Here is a 5,583-nt window from a genome sequence, read left to right on the forward strand (position 1 = left end):
TATATTGTACTTTTTTGAGGGATGATAAAACCAAATGTAATTATCAGGCAAGCAACCCTAAAATTCTTGCTCTGTACCAGGAGGGTATTCATCCTGATGATTATAGGAATGAGTTAGTGGGGAATGTAGCTGTCGAAATACTTTTCTTTTAAAAAGCTGTGAGTAGGAGGGGCGCGGAGGCGCGCGTCGAAGGTGCCGGGCGTAAGCCCGCCTGGAGCACCTCTGGCGCAGATCTGGGTGGTTGTAGCAAATACTCAAGTGAGAACCTTGATGACTGAGATGGAGATGGGTTCCATGTGAACAGCAATTGAACATGGGTCAGTCAGTCCTAAGGGATAGGAGAAATACGTTCCGAGGCGAGACCTCTCAATGCAAGTCTCGCTGATGACCGAAAGGGAATCGGGTTAATATTCCCGAACCCGGACACGGAGATTGTCCCCTTTGGGGGTACATTGCGGTAACGCAAACGAGCTCGGAGACGTCGATGGGAGTCCCGGGAAGAGTTGTCTTTTCTTTGTAAGGATTCGACTCCCTGGAATCGGCTCGCCCGGAGATAGGGATGGTGTTTCCGTAAAGCTCCGCGCCTCTTGCGGAGTCCGGTGCACTCTCATCGGCCCTTGAAAATCCGAGTTAGAAGTTGTGATTTTCGTGCCGGACCGTACCCATATCCTCAGCAGGTCTCCAAGGTGAACAGCCTCTATGCGATAGAAAAATGTAGGTAAGGGAAGTCGGCAAAACCGATCCGAAACTTCGGGACAAGGATTGGCTCTGAGGGCTGGGCTGGTCGGGCTGAGGTCCGAAGCGGGTCTGGTACTGCACCGTGACTGGGCGAGACTGGCCGGTAATGGTTCGGTTGAGCTTCTCCTCTCCTGCCCTTCGCGGGGTTGGGCTGCGGTTGTGGTCGGCGGGGTCTTCCTTCCTCGTTGTCGGCTTGTTCCGTTGGCTGTGTTTTCGCTATTTCCCCCTTCCAAATTTATCTGGTAAACTACCCCGTTTCTCCAACTGCCCCGGTATGTATTTTTACGGTACGGGGGTATATAAATCCGTTAATCCATGTCAAAGCATTGACTATGGTGTCGGCGTTTGTTTGCCATATGTGAGCCTGTTTTTTATGGCTGTCTCACTGGCCGAACGTTTGTTTCGCAAAGTGCATTTTTGTCCCGGCATGACTGTTTGTCTTGTGTGCCACCGTAGTGCCCAGCGGAACGGCGGGGTACAAATACATAATCTTATGTCAAAGCATTGCGGCTCTCTTAAATCCTGATTGCAAAGCCTCCTCGTGGCGAGAGCCGGGCAACGTATGGCTAATAACCTGAGGCTGATTTGCACAGGTACACTGTTCCTATCCAGTGGTTTGATGGGGTCACTGGAGCCTTTGAGGGGCTCTACACCCGGCGTTCAGAGTCGCTAGGCTCTTGGGGGCGGTCCACACCCGGATTGCTGGGTCACTGGAGTCCTTGGGGCGTCTCGTGCTCGGGGCGCTGGGTCACTGGAACCTCGAGGGTGTTCCATACTCGGCATTCTATAACCTACTGGGGAGGATAGTTTGCGGTGGAAGAGGAAGTCACTCTAGTCCTCAGCTGTGCGAGGGTGGGAATTAGGGCAGCCCATGGTGTTGCTTTTGTTGGGCCATGATGAGGGCGTTTGTTTGCCATATGTGAGCCTGTTTTTATGGCTGTCTCACTGGCCGAACGTTTGTTTCGCAAAGTGCATTTTTGTCCCGGCATGAATGTTTGTCTTGTGTGCCGCCGTAGTGCCCAGCGGAACGGCGGGGTACAAATACATAATCTTATGTCAAAGCATTGCGATGGCCATTGATTGGTGTTGACGCAATGTGATTTCTGCCCAGTGCTTTGAATGTCAAAGTGAAGAAATTCAACCAAGCGCGGGTAAACGGCTTCGTAAGTCGCTTTTTCTCTCGCTCCGTCGTATCGTTTTCCATCGTTAATAATCACCAAGATTATAGTTTTTCTCATGTGTTTTCGGCCAGGCTTTCTAATGGCGTGATTAGTTTTTGTCTAAACTGCTTAGTTTTAATTTTAAAAGCGTTTTGGGGTTTTCGCGTATTGCTGTGGGATTTTGACTGTGCCCACGTTTGGACCGAGCCACGTGGCGGGAGCGGCGTTTTGCTGCCGTATCTTCGCGATCAGTTCTGTGACCCCATCGTCTTTGATGTTTTCCTGGACCGCCTCTCCGTCAGCTTTCCGATGCTGTGTTCCGTTTGTGTGTGCGATTTTTTGTGCGGGCTCTCGGACTTTATTCGTGTTTACGTTAATTAGCGAGCCTCGTCGCAGGTTTTCGCTCCTCACGCGTGTGATCTCCGTTTTTCCCGGTTTGTTTCTTCGCCATCTTCTGCGCCCAGTGACGCTCTACATTTTGGTATGTCGTTTGCCTTAATTGGACCATTATTTTATTACTTATTACCTTTTTAGTTTTGCCCGTTTGTTTAACATTGTTCCTTTGTTGTGATAAAGCCCTGCGCATTTTACTTCTGCGCTTTAGGTTGTCGCGAAAAGGAAGCCGACTTTGGTCTTACTTTCGTTTTACTACGCCCTTGTTTTCGCCGTGTCCACGCTCGTTTTCAGACTCTATCGCCGCCGGTTTTACGTGTACGGGTTTCAGTTGCCGTCCCGGGCCGTTTGCCAGTTCTCCGTGTTTTCGTTTTTTTTATTATTAAGACTACGGAAGTTACATACATAAATTTTTAAACCAATTAACATCTTTTAAACCCCAGACATATGCGTAACGCTTGTGCGTAGTGGGGTGCTTATTTGGTAGCATTTGCTTTTAAGGTTTAAGTATCAAGGGTCGTATTTTAGTATACAAGTGAATTTAAAGAAAATTTACACCAAATATAAAACTAACGGTAATATTATTGTATACAATTGTTAATTTCAACATCATGACTCAAAATCCATTGAACTAATTTTTTTTTAAATACATTAGATTTACATAATGTTTTATGCTCAACGGTAAAATATTGAATAGCTTATATCCTAGGTACATTGCTTGTTTTTGCGTTTTAGTTTTGATTAATCTCGGCAGTTTAAAATTCATAACATATGGTAGTCGAGTGATTTACAAATATCTGTTTCAGCGTCATAACCCTAAACTGTTCGTAAAATATTTAAATTTAGTACACGGCGTAAGAGGCGAAAATTATACATTAGATATCGAATATTTTTGCATAGGTTATTAACATGTATTCCCCATTTTAAGTCTTCATCTATTAAAATACCAAGGTATTTCACGCTTACAACACCATCGATTGGTTTACAATCAACACACAAATTATAATTATTTATACACACTTGAATACAATGTAATTTTAGACCATTTAGCGATATATCCCCCCTTCGACTGCCAAAAGCAACGTATTTAGTCTTTTGTATATTTAAACTTAAAAGATACGCTCTTAAAATTCCATTCGAAGCTTTATAAAGCGCAAACATGGGATGAGGTTTTTATCAAACCAGAACCGTATCATCCGCAAACGCGTTTAATGAATCGGACACATCGCCATTACATAGGCCCAATTTTAGTTTTAATATATGTGAATGAGCTATCACAGTTCCTTGCGGAATTCCGCGGGTAACTGACAATGGACTACTTAAGACATTTTGTATCCTAACTATTGATTCTCGCTTTGATAAGTAATTTATAAACCATCTAATTCCTATTTCATCAAGTTTTTCTATTAAAATTTTATGACTTATCGTGTCAAAGGTGTAACGACTTAATTTAATGTCTTAACACTTTCTATTAATTTCGCCAAAACCTATATGTCAACAGATTCGGCCTTGTAATTCTTTAATTTAGGACGGTGGATATTTTCAGGCGACCCCTAGCGGCGGCGCTGGCCGTTGCGGCGAAGGGTATCCATGGGAAGGAATTTGAAGTCTTGTCTCTTCGGGGGGGTCAAAGGTGACCTTGTGGCCACAGGTAGCCCGAGCACCCCCACGTTTTCTCTCTCTGGCTTTCTTTGGGATTAGCGAGTTTCGTTCCTTTTATGAACAACCGCCGCTGGTTTTGGGATACAGCGAGGTCCCGTCCATTTCCGTATATTCCCCCCGAGCCCATTAACAATTTCTCCCTTTGCCCCAGCTCCAATATTTTTACTGTCCGTCCAAATTGAGGGTTGCCAATTATCAAGTTCCGAGAATTTTCCTATTGTTAAGTGTTTTCTTAAAGTGACATGTTTTTAGTGTGAATAATGTGTGATATATGACTGGCGTCTTGTTGGCGCCAGCTTTGACATAATTTGAACCAAAGATTTATTGGTCAGGTAACAACTGATCCTTTGAGGTGTCCCGCTCGTGGGAACGAGAATAAAAAGACGAAAGTGGTGACGCGCGTGTGGTGATTGGTTGCGTCCTCTCAAGACGTTTGGTCCCGAGCCCGTTGATTGGGGTGAAAGTTCGCGCCATCACGAGACACGTGACTTTGGCCAGAAACAAAACTAGGGTGTTCGCCCTTTTTGAGACAGAATCGCTCTGGATCTCAAACGTGCCGAAAACTAAAAATAACTCCCAATGTTTAAAAGGTGCGGACTTCGAAAATCGAAGCGGGAGATGGCAAGCTGCCTAAACCCGCGATAAACTCTGTCGCACCTAACGGGTAGAGTTGTCATAACCGGTAAACCGAGTGATCGGGCGATTATGGCCGGAGCCGGGTTCAACTATAGTTGATACCATATACGGTAAAGCCTGCGCGAATTGGTGCGCGTTCCGGACATCAATCCTGTGCGGTAGAGGCCACCTCGAGCATGGACCATCCACCTGGACCAACCACTTAAGTATTTAGTACTAAACGTAATTATTAACGCCGCCTAGCGTCATCCAAAAACTGTCTTTGTCTCAATTATGTACATTTAAAACTATTAACGTTCTATCATTTATTCTGTTTTTAATATGTCGTAGTATTGGTAATTTTTATTTGTAACAGTGCATTTAGTCTTGTTTTGTTTTCTGTCCCTAATTAAATGTTTACGATTATTTTGGAACTTCAATGGCAACTTTCAATTTAGCAAATAAGCAAATAATTACCCCTAGACAACCCTATTCAAACTCGCTAACCCCGAAGGTTACGCGGGAGGGAGGACCCTTTTTTTAAATTAATGTAGGAGTGGTCGCTGGGTCTCCTTTAGGCTAGGAGGGCGACGTAGGATTTTGGGTAGAAAATCCCCTACAAAGGCTTTAGCTAAGTCCAAAAATATAGCGACTAATTTTTGATTTTTGTCGAGCGACTGATTAACGAAATTAGTGAAACTAGAGTAAGCGTCAATGGTACTCTTACGAGATTGGCTGCGTCCGAATGGCTGCGTTCAGTCTATGGTAGAAATCGCGTTTTTTAATCATACTGTTTGTTCCTCTGTGATTTTCTTAACCTTATGCCATGTATATATTACACTTGTTACCAGGAACTCGTTTATGCACTGTTTTAAAAGAACGTATGTGCGTTTCGTTTTTAGCGTTTTTTTATTAGCCCCTCAACTTTGTTGTAGCCCTTGTGTTTCCGCGCATTTTGAGTACAAAGACGGCACCGTTTTGTTAATATTTTTGTCGTATTTCTTTAGTGTTTCAC

Source organism: Leiobunum rupestre, chromosome 3 (genome assembly GCF_980474605.1).
Source record: "Leiobunum rupestre chromosome 3, qqLeiRupe1.1.hap1, whole genome shotgun sequence".
NCBI lineage: Eukaryota > Metazoa > Arthropoda > Arachnida > Opiliones > Sclerosomatidae > Leiobunum > Leiobunum rupestre.